Source organism: Spermophilus citellus (assembly GCF_964194105.1).
Source record: "Spermophilus citellus genome assembly, chromosome: 9".
Classification (NCBI taxonomy): Eukaryota; Metazoa; Chordata; class Mammalia; order Rodentia; family Sciuridae; genus Spermophilus; species Spermophilus citellus.
In genome coordinates this window covers 4,939,729-4,959,756 of record NC_138191.1, presented here as the reverse complement: position 1 = coordinate 4,959,756, position 20,028 = coordinate 4,939,729, and the positions used below count along the sequence as shown (strand labels likewise).

General features: G+C 48.8%; 1 pseudogene across 1 annotated transcript; it reads left to right on the top strand.

Annotated features, from left to right (window-relative positions):
• The first annotated feature begins 11,730 nt into the window (after positions 1-11,730).
• Positions 11,731-13,070, top strand: LOC308657057 (eukaryotic translation initiation factor 2A-like; annotated as a pseudogene). The gene has a single exon. The product of its transcript is annotated as a eukaryotic translation initiation factor 2A-like (transcript).
• The last annotated feature ends 6,958 nt before the right edge of the window (positions 13,071-20,028 follow it).

Genomic DNA, 20,028 nt, shown 5'->3' with positions numbered 1-20,028 from the left:
AGAAGCCGATGTTGAGGTACTGAGGGTCTGGGGTGGAGGAGATGGCGGGGGAGGTAGACAGGTGCTCAAAGATGGACATGGAGGTTTTGCTGGACAAAGGACAACAGGGTGGAGTCCTGGGAGGTAGGATGGAACCAAGGAGGGAGACTGGGGTGGCATATTCTTGGCTCCTGGTGGCCAGGCGGCGCAATGTGGCACTCCTGCACCTAGTGCTCCAACTCTCCTGGACCTTCACTTGGAGACCTAGTGCAGGAGCAGACTCAGTGGGCCCTGAAGAGGGGCGGGGGAGGAAAGGGGTCTTGCTCCAACCCTCCCTTCGCGGAGTGGGTGCTGGGACTTTGAACTTGGGCTTAGTGTGGTGCTCTCCCTGGGGTGGTAGGTGAAGTGTGTGGGAACAAAGAGGAGCCTAGGACCCCTGCCCATTGCTCAGGGGCATGTCCAGGGAGACCCATCTCCTATTTCCTGAAGGCCCAACTTCCTTGTCTGTGTCCTCCCACAGTCGGAGGAAGGCCAGCCCTGCCCTCTGTCCCCAGAGCTGAAGGTGGAGAGTCCCCTGGGGCGTCTGCTTTCCACTCGTGCTCCACTGGAAGGCCAGAGTCACTGAAGGAGGAAGGTCCTTCTCTCCTCCAGGCTCAGTTCTGGGCTTCCAGACAGGAGGGCGGGGCGCGGGCTCCCTCTGAGGATGCCTCTTTTCCCTCTTCCTCCCCCGGTTCTCCCGGGCTCCAATTCTGCCCCACCAAGCTCCCCGCTTGGGGCACTCCATTTCACTCACAGTGAGGAGGTCCTATCCATCGTCCCTTGGCTTTCTGGAATGTTCCTGGAGCTTTCCCCACCTGACTCTCCAGCTCTGAAGGGTGGGGCCCAGGTCCTCGAGCAGGGTGCCTGGCAGGAGGAGTGCAGCCCCTTAAGGCCCCCGCTGGGTTCCTCAGACCAATTACGGGGCAGCAGGGGCCTATGACTCCCATGTCCCTGGGCATCTTAGCCTCTGGGCCCTTCCTCCACAGAAAAATATCAAAGATGATATTTCATGATGCTGTTGATGAAGACGCTTATAAGCCAGGACAGTTTCTGGACATTTCATGTCAATGAAGTCAGCAGTCTGTGGCCTTCTGTGACGGGCTTCTTCCACTTAGCACCGTGTGTTCAAGGTTCCTCTGTCCCGTGGCACGTGAGGGCCCTTAATTCTTCCTTTGGTTGAATACATGGCTCCATAGTACTGACCCATTCATCAGCTGGATTCCCCTACTTTTTGGCTATTATGGATGAGACTACACGGACATTCATGTTCAGCTTTTGTGCAGGCAGATGTTTTCAGTTGTCTTGGAGACAGATACCCAGGAGTGGACGGCCTTTCTTATAATAGAAAGCAAATGACGGCACTTTTAATGTCACTGACCCTCTTCCTTGTTGTTTAGGTAGGAGACGTTCCCCACAAGTTCATTTGTGAGACAATGCAAGAAAGTTTAGAGGTGAAATGATGGGGTGATGGGAGCTTTAATGGAATCCGCCTCTGAGTCCACTGAGATTCACTGGGTGGGGACTGAGGGCAGGCAGGGTGTGGCTGGAGGAGGTGGTCACGGGGTGTGCCTTTGGGGTTTACCTTCTGTCCCTGCTGAGTGAAGCTCTTTATTTCCTGGGCTGCTTTCCTCCTCCTCACCCCTCCACATGGTGTTCCGCCTCACTCAGGCCCAGAGCCAGGAGTCATCCATCTATGGAAAGAGAGCTCTAAAACGTGAATAGCAAATAAACTTTCCCTCCTCTAAAATTGTTCTTCTCAAGTCTTTTTGGTCACAGTGGTGAAAAGCTAACGAAAACACTTGTGAAGTAGCGATTCTGACTTTATCATGGCCTTAATTCCCTCAGAGATTCTTCTTTTTCTTCTCCTTCTCTTTCTCCTTCTTCTTCTTCTTTTTTTTTTTTTTTCTTTTTGTACCAGGGATTGAACTCAGGGGCACTCGACCACTGAGCCACATCCCCAGCCCTATTTTGTATTTTTCATTTAGAGACAGGGTCTCACTGAGTTGCTTAGTGCCTGGCTTTTTGCTGGGGTTGGCTTTGAACTTGTGATCCTCTTGCCTCAGCCTCCTGAGCTGCTGGGATTACAGGCGTGCGCCACCTCGCCCGGCCCTCAGAGATTCTTTACAAGGGTCACTCCATTAGTGTTGTATAGTCCCCCAGTGCTAGGGATTGAGCCCAGGGACACTGCATCACTGAGCTACATTCCCAGCCCTTTTTAAATTTTGAGATAGGGTCTCTCTAAGTTGCCCAGGCTCAACCTGAACTTGTGATCCTCCTGCCACAGTCTCCCAAATTGCTAGGACTTCAGGCGTGAGCCACTCTACCTGGCAGCTCTGTATAGTTCTGCTTGAACCAACGGAGTATTTGGTGTGAGCTCCAAATAGATCTTTCCAATCCCCATCTTTCTCCCTGAGCAGAGAAGGGGACGGGGGATGTTATTTACTTATGGTCACACAGGAATACCCAGCTGTCCAGTCTGTGACTGGGCTCTGGAGCCCAGCTCCCTGTGCGCGTGGTCCTTGGGTCTCATAGCTTGACCACAGCACTTGCAGCATCTGTTCACCCCAGGACTGTAAACGCCCCCACACACTGTGCCCTGGCTGGAAGCCTGAGAATGTGCAAGCTAATTGTACCCCTCTGAGCCTCCCTTCTGTTCTCTTAAACGGAGATGCCATGGACAGTTGTAAGTTCAAGGCCAGCCTCTGCCACTTAGCCAGACTGTGTTTCAAAATAAAAAATAAAAAGAAGCGGGGATGTGTGGCTCAGTGGGAGAGCGCGCTTGGTGGGATTCAATCCCCAGTACAGGGGTGGGGTGGAGCGGATGGGAGTGGAGGGAACGGAGATGCAAATACCTTCCTGTTAGAGGTGTGAAAACGAAAGGAAGTAACACGTGTACAATACTTAGTATTACAGTAGATGATAATCATAACGAGTTTTATTAATATAGTAAAGTAGTAATAACATAGTAAATACTTATCAGGTAGTTTTGAGTTTGTTGAGAGGATAGTGATGCTTTTCTATTACCAGATCCCTCAAAGCTCCAGGGTGTGCACAGCTGGGAACCAAGCACCTGTCACCTCCTTACAAGGGAGAAAGCCACGTGCTGGTGTCCCTCAGAGCAGCCACCCAGGACTCATTCAGCATCGGGCTGAAGTGACTAAGGTCAGGTCTGGGTCAAGGAGTAGCAGTAAACTTGTTAAAGGTGACATTCTGGGGAGTGGGCCTGGGGCAGGGCAGAGGAAGGTTGTTTTCCTTATAAGGTACAACTTGACTCCCTGCCTCCTGAGGCACCTTACCACTGAGCTATATCCCTGGCCCTTTTTATTTTTTATTTTGAGACAGGGTCTCACTAAACTACCCAGGCCAGCTTGGAACTTGTAATTCTCCTGCCTTAGCCTCTGGAGTGGCTGGGATAACAGGTGTGTGTCACTGCCTGGCACCGAATTCTTTATTATTATTATTATTATTATTATTATTATTATTAGGGATTGAACCCAGGAGCTCTTAACCACTGAGCCACATCCCCAGCCCTTTTCTATATTTTTATTTAGAGACAGGGTCTCACTGAGTTGCTAGGGCCTCGCTCATTGCTGAGGCTGGCTTTGAATCCTCGATCCTCCTGCCTCAGCCTCCCCAGTGGCTGGGATGACAGGTGGGCGCCACCGCGCCCAGCTGAATTCTTTATTTTTAAACTAAGTAGCCATATGTCAAAATGACAACCGCAGGAGCACAAAGCTGACAGATCCAGTCATAGGGAAATGACATCACAGCCGCATTGCAGAAGTAGTCACCAGAGCTCAAGACCCAAACGATTCAAAGGGACTGTGGTCGGGACAATGTGTAATTCAGTTTGTCACCTAGAGTGGTCACTATTTGGAGATAAACAATAAGAACAAAGACCACAGAAAGAGCCAAGCTGGCGGAGGCCCAGCAGTGTGGAGGATGAGTCCCAGGCACACTGGAACCATCCCACTCACCCCAACGCCTGGGAAGGAGGCCAACCAGGAGGCTGACCAGGAGGAGACGCTTGTGGGTCTGGGCACTCAGAAGAGGCACCAGGGCCCAGTCAGTAGAGGAGGGGTGGAATTCCCTGGGGGGGCTTGCCGTCTGTGGAGGAGGGGGTGCGCGCTCCAGGGCCAGGGGCTGGTGGGTGGGATGGGAGCAGATTTTCCCACTGTGGTGGGGAAGTCAAGCCGGGTCTTCCCGAGGGACGTGCTTGGGATCCGGAAGACAGAATCATCCCCACAAGGAACCAGGAAGAGAAAGGAGCAACCGCACGTTCAGACTTCAGGTGTCTGAGGTCCGGAAAGCCGGTGTGCAGCCTGGACTGCAGAGAGCCTGAGCGGAGGGCCCCTGGAGGTGCCACGGGATGTCAAGGATATCCAGAAGGCCAAGGACACAGTGGACACCTAGAGAATAAGGAGCAGAAGTCTCCGGGACAGTGAGATATTTAGCAAAGAAACTGAAGAGGGGAAAAATATAATACAGTCAGTTTAGTGATGAATTTTTAGTATACTTATTATTTTATTATTATTTTAGAGAGAGAATTTTTAATATTTATTTTTTAGTATTTGGCGGACACACATCTTTGTTGGTATGTGGTGTTGAGGATCCAACCCGGGCCGCACGCATGCCAGGCGAACACACTACTGCTTGAGCCACATCCCCAGCCCTTTAGTATACTTTTTGATACCAGGATAAAAGTGGATTCTGTCAATAATGATATGGGTGTGTTTATGGGAAGAAAGAGTTTTCGGGTTTTGGTTTATCATTAGAATCCTGCAAGGGGCCCGCAAGGGGCATTGCTGGCCAGTTCCTAAGTGGTAATGATTTACGTCTGGGGCCAGAGGGCAAAGCATGTTTTCTCCATACTGCAGAATAGAGCCCTGCGTCCTGGGGGGTGGGGCAGAAGGAGCAAAGGGCCGTAAGCTTAGGAATTTTTAGGAATTTTGAAGAGACATTGTTACAGAGAAGAAAATAAAAATATGAACAGTTCAGAGTTCTACCTGTGTTTTCCAGTTGGGTGTCCCTTCTACTTTCCTGTGCCTCTGACTTTCACAGGGTTGTGCTCCTGGTGAATGTACCACGTGGGTCTACTTTTTAAACTTGACCTCATGGTATGTACTTGACCTCTCCCCTCCCCATACTGGGTTTATCCTTCCAGGGGGAGCAGGGGGAGTCCCTCTCCACCTCCTGGCTAGGTGTCCAGGGTGCCGTGTGGCTGTGCAGTTGTCCTGGGGTGCTATGGGAAGCTGTTCTTGGGTACATGTCAGGGTGACAGCTGCCACTGACCAGGCTTTCACTGGGCAGAGAGGCAAGTCCCCACTCACAGGAGGATTTGAACAGACATCAGTGCGGAGGCGTCCCCTGGGGACTGGCCCACGTGCCTCACATGGTGCCTTCTCTCCCCCTGATGCCCAGGAACCCTGGACAACCAATGGAGACTTCCCGACAGCTTCCCAGCCCTGCTCGCTCCGTGTCCCGCGTTACGAACCCCCATCCTTCTTCCTCTTTTCCTGGAGACCCCCTCCCTCCCTCTGCTTCTGCCTCCATGGTGGAAGCCCTACCCTGATGTCAGCCTAAGTGATCAGCCACAGAAGAACCGGCTGAGCCTGGGAGAGCCCCTTCTCCATGGTTGTTAGATGAGGTGAGAGGTGACACCTGTGTCTTGGTATTTGGCACCTTAATTAGATCCGAAATAGATATTTGTATTCTATGTGAAAGTTTTCAAAATTTATAACATTAAAATAATGGAACTATGGGCTTAATAAATTTTGAAAGAAAATGAGAAAACACTATAAGCCATCAAAGAAAGGGCAAAGGATTTAAATCTTGAGCCAAGTGAGAGGCCCTTGTGCCTGCTCCGAGTCTCTCAGGTGAGGGGGGATATTCCAAGTCTGTGTAGAGGGAACCGCTCCCAGGGAGGGAAGAAAACTCCTTTCAATGTATTCCCCACCCCAAAGGCAAATATTCCTGACTTCTTACCAAACCTTCCCACAGAGGCATAATTACCGTTTTAATGACCACACCCAGTTTCTTCCTGTTGATGTTCAATATTTGCCAAAGTTTCCAACACTCAGTTTCTGTTTCTGGGTGCCCTTGCCTGAGTTACAGATTGTGGCAAATCTGTCCTAAGTACAGCATCTTGTCTGCCACTTACTCTCCAGAGGATGAATCATCGCCAGATCCGCCAGTTCTGTGACCTGCACTGCGTGCTGACAGATTATTCTATGTTTTGACAAAGTGCCTTTTGCATCTCAGAGCTGCAGCATTTGTTTAGGAACATGCGAATTTACTGTTCAAAATTTGATCAGGATATGAGCAGGCTTGGAAAATAAAATCTCTTCAAGGAACCGGGAAGAGCCCTCAAAAAACCTGGTGTGAGGGTAGTGTTTGCCTGGTCCCCTGCCCCAAATGTGGGACTGAAAATGTCTCCTTTCTGTTTTGATGTCCACTTGAGGTCAGAGCATGGGGCTAGGAAGGACAGCCCATAGGGTCAGCTGTATTAGGGCTTGGGGACCAGTGGCTTTCTTCTCTGTTCATCACTGGCCCTTTGGCTCCCCCTGCTGGCCATCCGTTCCCTCTCACTGTGGTTCTGCCCTGGGGAGAGAGGAGGGGGTGGGGGGATTGCCAAGGGACCACCTTCAAGAACCTAAAGCCAGGTGTTTGAACAGCTGACTAGGGCAGAGTCCAGACCCTTCTGCTCCTCTTCAGGGTCAAGTCACCGAGCTCTGATAATGTGTAGCCACCCAGGGTAAGGAAAAAAGCTGAGTTAGACTTTTACATTGTGGTACATTCGTTATTTTGGCAAATAAAGCTGGTTCCAAAAACCCTACCTTGCCTTCCTACAACACCATAGAACCAGTCCTAGGTCTTTAGGTTTGCACCAAGACCTTCACGAGTTCGTCGCTGACTTTTTTTCTGTTTCTGAAACTTGTCTCCTTCCCTAGGCCTGGGTCTGGGCCCTGGGTAGAAGTACTTCTGGAGACCAAAGAAACCTTTGTTTCAGTGACGTGTAGAGAAACGTGGAGTTAGGACAAGATGCAGCAGCAAGGAGCTATTTGGTCTGATGGCTGAGGCAGCTAATGTGGGGTCCTTTGAAGGAGTCAACCAGAAACAAGAAAAGTTCACCACAGCATAATACAGCTAGTGTTGCCCTTTTACCAAGAGGACTGAGGGTACAGGAGTGGGGGACTGTGTATGTTTCAGGTAGAAAATTTGATTCTGGTGAGTTGTGTTTGCTAACAGGCATTTCAGAAGAAACCCTGATCGTAGAACCAAAGTGGACAGAATATTTGCTAGCCCAGCTCCACGGACCCAAGCCCACACCTCCTCCCTGAACAGTTTGCTAAAGTCACCCCCTGCTGGCAGAAAGAAGGAGCACTGCCCACACCCAGGACACTTGCTCTGGCCTCCCCATCTTGCCAGTCCTTTGCACCTCCATGATTTGTGTGTGTGCAATTTCTTCCGTCTCTTGGCAATGCCTGAAACCCCCTCCCCCACAACCTTCTATGCCACTTCCTTGGTGACATCTCAGGTCCTAGGCACAGGTAAGGGCCACCTGCTCTTATCTCCCATTGGAAATAATACAGGCCTCTATAGTAGTCTTTATTACACTGTAGTGCTAAGGACTGGTTTATGCGTCTCTCTGTCTCCCTTCTTCTCCCCCTCCTCCTGATATTCAGACTGCAGTTTACTCATCTCAAGGCACCATGTCATCCTCATCTTTATTTAGCACAGGGCCTGTCACATAGTAGCTGCTCACTAAATCTTGGCTGAATGGTTGAACACACGTCCATGCTGTGAGGGTTGTGGGATAAAGAGCTGACGGAGAGTGCCTGAAAAAGGTGTTTTACACAGGGCTCCGACCCTTACAAATCTGGGAAGATGAGCTTAGTTTTTAATTTTATTTCATTTACTTTTTGTACTTGAGGTAGAACCAATGGGCACATTTTGCCACTGAGTTGCATCTTCAGCCCTTTTTGTTTTTTATTTTGAGACAGGGTCTTGTTAAGTTCACCACGCTGGCCTTGAACTTGTGATCCTCCTGCCTCGGCCTCCTAAATGGCTGGGATCACAGGCCTGCCTGCCTGCCTTCCTTCCTGGCAGAGCTGGGAATTGAACCCAGGGCTTTGTGCAGGTGGCTGGCGCTCCACCACTGAGCTATAACCTAGCCCTCCTATGGCCTCCCTAGTCACTTGGGGTCTCGATTCTCAGATGATGAGAAGTTGGGTCCCATCCCGGTCAAGGTGCCTCTCCTGCGGGTCCAGGGCTCGCCTTGCAGCATGCGGCAGCCTTTCTCTGTCCTTCAAGCCTCCTTTTCCTCCACCCTGGCCCTTCTAAGGGAGAGGGAGGGGACAGAGAACGGATCACGAAGGTATTCTGACAGGAGCATTTATAATTTGGTTTTGAAGGACAGGGATAGGGCTCAGTGGTAGACCTCTTGCAGAGCATGCCGGAGGCCCTAGGTTCCATCGCAGCACAGAAACAAACAAACAAACAAAATACTGACCTTGGAGTCCTCCTGGGGTGGTGGAAATTCAAATGCTGACTCCCTCAGTTGGGGTGGCTTTTGGGGGTTCCCTGAGCTTCCCCCCTCCTTGTGAACTGATTACTTAGCCTCCTGCCCCCGGGTTCCAGCAGAAGGCTCTACATAGACTGTGTTGGGGGTCAGTCCTGCAGGCAGGTCCCTTTGGTGGGGATTCATATCTGCCCGTGGGACCCTAATAATTGCTGGAGGTCATTGGAAGTGCCGGTCACCTCTCAAGCTGCCTCCCCTCATGTGCTTTGGAGCTGCCCGGCTCTCCTTTCCAGATTGCTTTAGACGTGAGCCAGGAGCCATTTCTTGCATCTCCAATCCCACAGGACACAGTCCAGCCCTCTGGTGGGTGGTCTTCAAGGTCCTTGCCCCAGTTTAGAGGGGAAGGGAAGCTCCGGCTCCCCTGCCTTGGAGGGGGAAGCTCGGGCCTGTGTTTGAACAATCTCAGCCTTTCCTTCCCTTGATGGATAAAATCAATGGACTTTATTACCTCCTGCCTAGAACATTCTCTACAGCTGGTCAAGAACCTTTCTTTAGAAAGTGTAGGAACTTAACATCCCTCAGCTTTGGAGTCACCGTGAAAATGGAGACAGTGAAAAGGTTCTATTTTAGCATCCCGTAAGACAGGGTTTTGTAGGAAGAATAAGTAAATGGATGGATTTCGTCCCCCTGCCCTCAATAACTGGGAGTTGAACTCGGGGGCACGGAGGCCAGTACTTTTTATTTAAAAAAAAATTTTTTTTTGAGACAGTGTTGCCCAGGCTGGCCGCCAACTCGAGTTCCTCCTGCACCCGTCCCCTGAGTAGTTGGGAGACAGACATGTGCCACTGTGCCTGGTTGGCTGGATTCAGGATTATCAGCCAGGGGCTGTGATTTGGGAGGTTTCCTGGTGAGAAAGGAGGCAGGTGGAAGGGAGGAAGGTCAGCAGGGAGCCGTGGGGGGACTCCGCTGTGGATCCCCTCTACAGACTTGGGCTTGAATCCTGGCTGTCTTATTTCTTGGCTGCTTGTCCTTGGGAAATTTGCTGGTTCTCATTCAGAATTATCACATCTCTGAAATAGGGACGGTGCCTGAACCCACGTGGGGTTAAGGAGCATGAGGAGGAGGGCATTTGCTCTCGGGAGGTTCTCCGCCCCAGCGAGGCCCCCGCGGTTGGCATGGCCGCTCCTCTCAGAGGTGCTGGTCAGGCTGGCTCCCTGGCTTGGCTGGGAACATCAGGAGGGGAGGGTGGGTGGGAGGTGGGAGCCATGGCGTGTCCAGCCCTGGGTGGGGCAGTGGTTGGAGGATAACAGAGATGACACCCTCCCGTCTCCACCAGACCCCACGAGGCGTGGTCCTTGACCCATCTTGAGGACACATCTCAGTCTTGCACGTCAGCCTCTCACTCTGTCTCTTGGGGAGGACCAGCTCAGCCCTGGGCCCGGCCCAGCAGAGCTGCCCTGGGGGAAAGGATTCTGTGAACTCCGAGCCCAAGTCCAGATTCTTTCCTCCCCCCTTTCCTGTCTTCAGGGTCAGCCCCACAGCTCAGGACGGACCTGGAAGAGGGGTCCGGACCTTGGTCTGGGGAGCTGACTCATGGGCTCCTTGGATTCTCTGGCAAAAGACTTCCTAGCCCTGTGGGGGGAGTGGAAACACTTATTCATGGAGCTGATGAACAGGCGGTGAGTCAGGTGGCACAGAGGATGGTGCAAGAGGACTCGTGAGCTCCGAGTGCAAGTGAGAACGTTCTTGAAAATCAGAATGCGATCCTGTTCCCCTGGTGTTGAAGATTAAACACCTGAGAAATGCTGAGGCAAGAGCCCAAAGTAGATTTTATTTAAGAAACAGAACAGAGATAGAGATAGAGACAGAGATAGAGATAGAGAGAGAGAGAGAATCCTTCATAGAGGAAGGGGTCCAGAACTGGTCCTTGAGGGAATGGGGGGTGTCTTGCCCCTTTATAGATTTTTGGTTTCTTTCTTCTCATGCCTATGTGACCGAAAGGTGACCAAAAGGCAGGAAGAGAGCCTTCCAGAGGGTGATGGCTTGTGTTGGAAAGGGCAACCTCCCTCTCCTCTGGAGAGAGTTATCTCTCCATTCCTTTCTCGGATGATTAGCTGCCTGTCTTTGCCCGGGTCACATTCTCCTTTCTGGGTAAGGCCACCCTGACTGCTGTAAAGCTGCTTCAGGCTGAGAGGGGCAAGCAGTTTGTGATTTCCTTTTAGGAATGTTCTGGGTCTGTCAAGGGGTTTATAGTAAAAGTCTCGCTGAGAAAGCACAGGCCTTAAGTCACGTGGGAGGGAGGGCTTCTATGAGAGGAACAAAAACACATAGTGCTGGAACGAGATTCTACAAAACGAATGTCGCAGCATCTGGAACCCATCAATGACTATCACGAGGACGAGAGAAACCAGTAACTTTTCACCAGGAAGTGCACGAGCTCAGAGGTTCTTTCCGTGACAAAGCCAGTGAGGACGTGGCCTCTATTGGGGACAGATACGTTGCCAGAGTTATCAGGACTGTAAACACCACACTTAGTTTTTATAATGTAACAGATGCCTCCATCAGGTATCGTCAAGATTCTAACGGCATCTTATTTTTGTAAAATATCTTTCTATTGGCAGAGCCTCTGTTTGGTAGAGGTCCCTTTATTTCTGTCACTTAGGGCTAGTAAACAAGCCAAGTCTGCCTATGAGGGGGTTAGGAAGACCTGCAGGCCTACAGCTGACTACAAAATCTTCCGACTCTGGAGTCTTGATAGTTTTCAGGTCGTCCTTCTGCCTAAGAATTCCTCTTCCAAAGCCTCTAGTGTTCCTTGCTCTCGATGGGGTTGGCACAGGTGATATCCTAAGTTACACTGAAAGAACTGTTGTGCTTTAGTTATGACAGTTGTTGCTAGGTGTTTAACACCAAACGGGTCCCTTTTGCTGGGACAAGATGGCTCTGTCCATGCCGCTATTGACAGTCCAAGGATCAGAAAGTGGACAGACCACTGCATTTCACAGACAGCACAGTGTTTCCAAGGCAATCTGGGGAAATTGCAAAGGTCTATGCCTTTAGTGAGGAGGGAACGTTATTTTCCTGGAGCAATGGAGAAAACTTCTAAAGACGGCCCAGCTGGATTACCCAACCTGCAGCTTAATGATGTGAAAACTGTCCCAGGAAAACTGGGACATGTTTGAAATCTTTCATACAGAAAAAAAAAAATGCAAAATTGGTGTCCATCCTGGTCAGAAGATGAAATTATTTGTGCCCGAAATGTCAACAATGAAGTTCACTTCTTTGAAAACAACAACTTGGACACAATTGTAAGTGAATTACATTTGCAAAAAGTGGATGATTTTGTTTTACCACCTGGGCCACGACCATTTCAGGTGGCTGTCCATGTCCCAGGGAGTAAAGGGGCACCTTCAATTGTTACATTGTGTCAGCACCCCAACTCTGCTGGACCTCATGCAGCTTTAGCCAATAAAATTTCTTTAAAGCCGATAAGGTTACAGAGCTATGGAATAAAAAAGCTACTGCTGTGTTGGTGATATTAACAAGACAGGAGCTTCATATTACGGAGAACAAAGGGCACTACATTGCAACAGACGGAGAGTGCAGTTACCAAAAAAATGGCCCCATTTAGGATGTAGCGTGTGATTCTAGCTCTACCAGGTTTTGTGCTTTTATGGTTTTATGCCTGCCAAGGCAATGATCTTCAACTTGGAATGTGACCCTGCGTTTGACTTTGGGATGGGGTCTTGCAGTGCACTCTATTTCTGCACTCCTGGACATATAGGAGTCCCAGCTGGATTTGGAAATCTGAGGGGAAAAATGGAAGTGTGGGATGTTAAAAACTACAAACTTATTATTTTGCTCGGTGCCCAGACAGTGAGCATATTTTAACAGCCACATGTGCTCCCAGGTTATGCATTAATAATGGGTACAAGATTTGGCACCACACTGGCTCTGTCTTGCACAAGCACAAGGTGCCATCGAACGCAGAATCGTGGGAGATTTCTTGGCAGCCATTTTTTGATGGGATATTCCCAGCAACAAGAATAAGCAGTTACCAGTTATGAAGCAGTTTTGAATGAAGAGCCCGGTGAGGACGCTGAAGTTGCCACAGCTTACAGACCTCCAGGTTTAAGAAATAAACCAGTCACCAGTTCCAAACTGCATGAAGAGGAGCCACCTCAGAATGTGAACCCACAGCCAGGAAATGATAAGCTGTCATCAAAACACGGCCCTCAAAAACCAAAGGAAGCATGAAGCTAAGAACGCTGGTGAGCAGGAAGCAAAAAATGACAAGAGCCAGATTTGGCACCTACTCCTGCTCCACAGAGCACATCACATCAATACTCTCCGTCATCTTCTGGTGACCCTGAAGTAGACAGACAGACGAACAGAAACCTAAAGAAGAAGCTGAAAGCTATTGAACAACTGAAAGAACAGGCTGGAAAGCAGTTAGAAAAAAAATTAGTCAGAGCAAATTGAGAAAGAGAAAAGCCTTCTCCAGGAGCTGGAAGATTCGGAATTGGGTATTTAAAGGTTCCCAGAAAGCAAGGTGGTTACCATAAAACAGAGCAAACACAGTTTCTGTCAAACTCGTTGGGGTTCATGGAACATCTATGTGCTCATATTTAATGTTGGTCTGTAATTTTAATGAATTATGCATGAGCATAGAATAGAGAACCACACCCAGGCTCCAGGGACTGGTTAGTGTATTTAATTTTGGATGCCCAGCACCTAGTATAGAACTTAACCCCTAGGAGTTTTTCACTAATGATCAATTTTTTTTTCTTTTTGCTTATTGGGTGGGTGGATGGATGGAAAAATAGACAGATGGACAGATGAACAAGTAGGTAGAGGCATGGATGGGTGGGAGGAATTAAGGATGTGTAGTTAGCTGCATGGTTGTAATACTGGCCTTGAAAATAAGGATCAGGTCCTTGTTCACCCAGTGTTGAAGATTAAATACCAGAGGAATGCTGAGGCAAGAATAAAAGAGTAAATTTTATTTAAGAAATAGGAGAGAGAGAGAGAGAGAGAGAGAGAGAGAGAGAGAGAGAGAGAGACTCACTCTTCCAGAGAGGAGGGGGTCCAGAGCTGGTACCCGAGGGAGTCGGGGTGTGTTGCCCCTTTATAGATTTTTGGTTTTCTTTCTTCCATGCTTATGTGACCGAAAGATGACCAAAACTGCAGGAAGAGAGCCTTGGGGGGGTGGTGGTGGCTTGTGTTGAAAAGCACAACCTGCCCAGCCTTGTTAGCACCGGGTGAGGGGAGTGTCGTTCACCCATTTCCTTTTCTTTGAAGTCAGCTCCTGTCCTCTGCCTTGGTCCCACCCGTGGGTCCTTGGCGTCATCCCTGCATTCATTCCCACTGGCGTCTGTCCACTGGCGTCTCTTCCCCATTTATACCTCCCCGCCTTCCTAGTGGAGCTTTCTCCCATTTCCATGTTGGTCTGGGGTCCTCCCGATCTTCCTGCCCTACTTCTGTTTGCTACAGTGTGACCGTGTGACGCAGACCCAGCTGACCCTCGGGCCCTGTCTCCTGGTGCCATGGGCCCTGGCCTGGCCCCTTGTTGACCCTCCTCTGAGCCTTGCAACACAGGAGGCACTGACAGACAGTGGCCCCTGGAGCCATATGTCCTTGCGAAAACCCCATGAACATGGGGAGAAAACCACACCCTCATACTACCCGGCGTGATGGGCACCGAACTCGAGGGCCGAGGGCCGTGCGTGGTTCTTCTGCTCTAAGAACAGTTTCTGCAGCCTGTGAAAGTGCGAGTGGACGCTGGTTTCTGAGCAGTGGTCCCAGACTCGAGCCTGCATTGGAATCACCCCAAGTGCTGGTGACAGGGGAACTCACTGGGCCCCACTCCCAGAGGCCCTTAACATAGCGAGTCCAGGGGACTGAGGATATGTATTTGTGGCAACTTCTCAGGCGCTGCGGATCTGGGGGCCACACTTTGAGAACTGTTGTCCCCAAAGGTCTGCTTCTGGGAGGGCCTAGAGATACGTAGGGGATGGGCATCCCTTTGTGGGTTTTTTTAATGTTTATTTTTAGCTGTAGATGGACACAATACCTTCACTTTTTATTTATTTATTTTTTTATATGATACTGAGGATGGAACCCAGTGCCTCACACGTGCTAGGCAAGCGCTCTCCCACGGAGCCACAGTCCCCGCCCCTCCCTTTGGGTTTATCCTCCTCTGGGCTTCACTGAGCGGTTCCTGGAGTGCCCCCCCCCTCCCCCACATCCAGCCTCAAACCAGGCCTGCTGCGGCTTTAGTGGAGGTGGTTAACACAGGGACAGAAAAAAACACGGGCATTGCAATCTTGGCAGGATTTTATTTATTTTTTGGCACTTAAAAAAAAATCCAAGCATGGTAGAGAAGCTAGATAATAATGATTTGGAAGCCTATGCAATCCCTTCCTAAGCCAGAGAGTTCATAGGGTGTCAGACAGGGTGGCAGCAGAGAGCACCCAGCAGGAGGAGGACCCTGGATCTGGACACTTCAATGAACCTCGCATCCTCCCACCTTGTGTGCAACCCTCTCTGGGCAGTGGTGCTTAAAAGGGGAGTCCTCCCTTTCCTCCTTCACAGGGGCGGGTGGGGGGAGAAGGAGTTTCCCCGTTATACAGGGTTTACCGACCCTCCCTTCATTTTTTTTTTTTTTTTTTTAGTGGGGCTGGGGATGAAACCCAGGGCCTTGCACATGCGGGCCAAGAGCTCTACCACTGAGTCATACCCCAGGTCCTTCAATGGACAAGTCTTCATCGTCTGTTTGATTGAATTTCTGAGTTTTTCTTCCTATCTATTAATAAGGGGCAGCCAGGGCTCTGAGCTCCCTCCTCTTTCCAATCTTCCTTTATCTAATAAGAGCCCACAGCTCCCAAAGAACAGGGCAGGAAGTAGTGCCAGAGAGAAGAAGGGCCATGTCATTGCAGCCACAGGTAGTTGTCCCGGCTGACTTGAGGATCCCTGCAGCCCGCCTGGGTGGTGAGCGCGGACGAAGTGGCGCAGGGGTGTGCGAAACAAAAAGTAAACAGTGCTGGGCTCTCCAGAGCTCCCCAAACAAAAGCAAAACCAAAAAACAATAAAAACAAAAGCCACCAATAATAACAAATCTTAAACTACTTTCTCTACAGCTACAGCATCTACCACGTGAATTATTAGCCCTTTATATTATTAAATATAATTAACATTAGAACCCACATATCTTCATTTTATATATATATATAAATATAATGAAGGGTACACACACACACACACACACACACACACACACTCACATACAGGATATTTACCGGGGATTGAACCCAGGGCACTTAACCTGAGCCACATCCCCAGACCTTTTTACTTTTTATTTTGAGACAGGGTCTTGCTAAGTTACTTAGGGGCTCACTAAATTGCTGAGGCTGGCCTTGAACTTGTGGTCCTCCTGCCTCAGCCTCTTGAGTCGGTGCGATGACAGGTGTGTGCCACCATGCCTGGCTATTGCACAATTTAGAGGATGAAATTATTTGTATTACCAAAAAAATGGATTATGTGAAAGAGTCACAAAATCTTAACGTATTTCCTTCCTTTCTCCCTCTCTTTATCTCTTCTTTCTTTTTTATTGGTATGGGTGTTGATTCATGGGCATTCTACTACTGAACTATATTCCCAGACCTTTTTATTTTGAGACGAGGTAAGTTGCCCATGCTGATCTTGAACTTGGGACCCTCCTGCCTCAGGCTCCTGAGTGGTGGGGAATCATTCTTTTTTTTTTTTTTTTGTATTAAGGATGGAACCCAGGGATGTTTAAACACCGAGCCACATCCCCAGTCCTTTTTATATTTTATTAGAGATAGGGTCTTGCTGAGTTGCTGAGGCTGGCTTTGAACTGAAGAGATCCTCTCGCCTCAGCCTCCCAAACTGCTGGGATTATAGGTGTGTGCCACCACATTGAGTGGGAACATGGTTCTTTTTTTTGAGGAGGGGAAGTTGGGTACTAGGGATTGAACTCAGGGACATTCAGCCACTGAGCCACATCCCCAACCCTATTTTGTATTTTATTTAGAGACAGAATGTCATCGAGTTGCTTAGCACTTTGCTTTTGCTGAGGCTGGCTTTGAACTTGTGATCCTCCTGTCTCAGCCTCCCCAGCCACTGGGATTATAGGTGTGCACCATTGCACCTGGCTGGGAACATGATTCCACAGGTTAAGGGCTTAGTCCCACAAGATGCTGTCAATTCAGATGGCAATTGACAGTAGTGGGTCCCTGGGTCACCCACACTTCTATATGTTTTGGCTACAATTGTGGGTTCTTGCAATCCTCTCCTTATGTTTGATAATTTGCTATGCCATTATATTTACTGATTAATTATAAAGGATATGGTGAAGGATAAAGATGTACTGCAGATGAAGAGATGGGATGGTCCAGGTGCAGGAGATTCTGTCCTGTGAAGTTGGTGTGTGATATTGTTGATAGATCTTTATTTTATTTATGTATACGTGGTGCTGAGAATCGAACCCAGTGCCTCACACATGCAAGGCAAGTGTGCTACTGCTGAGCCACAGTCCCAGCCCTTAAGGATGCTTTTGACAACTTGGGAAAGTTTTTGAACCCCATGTTTTATGGAGGCTTCATTATGTAGGTATGAACAATTGTTAACTCAGTCTTCAGCTCTTCAGTGTTATAAATGGTACCTATAGGCAGCTCTCCTGTGCAGGGGAGAAACCAGCTGGGAAACATATATGTTTATAGCAATGCAGGAAACCTGCATTAATTTAAGTGTTACTTGGAGTTGGGAACAGTGGCACATGCCTATAATTCCAGCAGCTCAGGAAGCTGAGGCAGGAGGATTGCAAGTTTGAGGTTAGCCTTAAAAATTTAGCAAGGCCCTGAGCAACTTAGTGAGTTGCAAAATAAAAAATAAAAAAGAACTGGGGATGTGGTTCAGTGGTTAAGTGCCCCTGGGTTCAATCCTTGGTTAGAAAAAAAAGAGTTACTTAGAAAAGCTAACTTAACCTTTCATTCATTCCTAAGGATGTAATATCACCTTAATATTAACACTCACAGTATAAAAGAGGAAGACTAAAACAATATGTAGAAAAATCAATGGCCCTAGATGGAAAGGAGAAAATGTAGGAACCAGAAGAAAACTGCATTCTTAAAAATATTCAACATGGGGTTTCCAGAAAAGTTCTGTTTGGTGGAAAATAATTTTATTTAATAGAATAAGAATCTTTAGTTATATTATTTGGTAATACATATGACCTTATATATGTAATATTATATTATATAGTAATATAAAAGATATATTTCTTTTATTAAAATATTTATTTTTTAGTTGTAGTAGGTGAGCACTCTACTGCTGAGCCACAACGCCAGCTCCTATATTTCTTTTCTTAATAAGATAATCCACCAAAGCAATTAGAGATGTTCAAATAAAACAGAAAATAAAAATGAGATCATGATCCAGGAAGAAAGCACATTAAAATGTAGCATGATTTTGGGGTGGGGTTGGGGCTCGTACATGTGAGGCACTGGGTTCTATCCTTAGCACCACATAAAAAACAAATAAACAACAAAAAAGAACAAAAAAAAAACTCAAATAAACAAAATAAAGATATTGTGTCCATGTATAACTAAAAATATTTTTTTAATGTAGCATGATTTTGAGCAAATGAGAGTTAAAAAGTCTTAGCCCTTTCAGTTTATTCAGGTTGTTTTTTTAAAAAAATACCACAGATTGGGTAGCTTAAACAACATAAATTTATTTCTTACACTTCCAGAGGCTTGTGAGTACAAGATAGAGGGGCCAGCAGCCTCGGGGTCTGGTGAGGGCCGTTTTCCGATGGCTGGCTGTCTTTCTGCTGGGCTCTCCCGTAGTGGGAGGGGTAAAGGGACTCCTTTAGGTCTCTACTGTGTGACTGAATCCCTTTCCAAAGATCTCATTACAAACACTACAAATACTATTGGGGATTAGGTTTGACATGTGAATTTTTAGGGGGAGCCCAAATATTCAACCTGTAGCAAAAAGAATGAAAAGAATATGTTTGGTCTTGACCCTAGAATATCATCCTGAAAGAGACCAGAGATTGTGACTTGGAACCATTAGACAAAGGAATGTCATCTTAGCAACTCTGTGCTCTGTAGTAAACAATAATTGGGTTGCCATCCTGTAATTACGCCACTCTGCAAACCCTGCACCTCCAATGAATCCGTAAACAAAGCCTGAAGATCTAATCGTGGTTCCAGAACCGTGTGTCAGCGCTTCACCTGATAATGTAAAAGTAAAGGGTTAGCAGAGGTGGGAGAAGGTGGGCGGGGAGCTGGAGGGGGAGGTAGGGGTGCACCTACTGTTGAGTTTCAGGGGTGCTTCACCTTCAGTGGAGAAGGCCATGGGGTGCCTATGGGCTGACGCCCAGGCCACTGGGGTCATAGAGCTATGGCCCTGGGGAGTGACGGGTCGTGCCTGTGTGTTCTCCCGGGAGGTAGGTGGGGATGCTGGGCCAGCAGCCAGGGAGGAGCTTATGTGTTCTGTACCTTGCTAATGGGATTAATCTCTGAGAGAAACTTCAGCACGCCTTGGGAGTGGGTCCTCTTTGTTGCTGCATGGTTCAGGACCTGAGATCCCAGCCACCTGTCCCCTGGGACCAGCCGTCCTCATAGCTGGGACTTCACCTGTAAAGTTCACCCTCACCTATGTGCTGGGGGTCTACTGGATTTACTCCATTAGCCTCCCCTCCAGTTGGCCTGAGAACCCAGCAGAAAAAGGGGCTCTGGCCCTTAGTCACAATGACCCCCAGGAAGCTTCCCGTCTGGGAGAAGATGCTCCCGGTCATCGGAGCTGCCTGTCTAATGGGAAGGATCGGGCATCATGTAGCTTTCCTCTGGCTGGGTCAGACTGACCCCCCCTGACCCCCCCCCCCCCCGTCCTCTATCTAATGCCATGAAGGTGCTGGCTGGTTGTCCCTGGGCTTCAGGAGAGCCGTAGTTGGGGGCTGGGGATGGGCGAGGGCTGAGAACAGGGATGCTCTCAATTTAGAAAGAGGTAGGAGAGTGGAGCTGGTCAGAGAGCAGGCCAGGGCCATTGCTCCCAAGCAGGGACAACAGCATTACCTTAGTGAGAGATGGCGGGTGGAGGAGGAGGGAGAAGGAAAAAAGTTGGTGTGGGGGAAAGGGCTCCCACGAAGAGGGTGGGGAAGAGCTTGGTGGGTGCCGGTGGGTGCAGAGCCCAGGATGCTTGTAAAGGGCCCGCCCTGCTGCAGGCTTTAGCCTTGGAGGGACTTCTGGCTCAGCTCTGGGCTCTGTGGACCCAGGGCTTCTGGGTGGAGGAGGTTGAGTTTCTCTTTGCCTCTACCTGGCCTCTGTCACACCTACCTTTGACACACCCTCGTCTGGTGCATTCTGATTGCTTTCCAATCTGAGGCTGGTTTTTTTTTTTTTTTAAATTTTCTTGAAGGAGGTGATACTTCCCTGAGACTTCCGTCTTAATATTTTGGATCATCA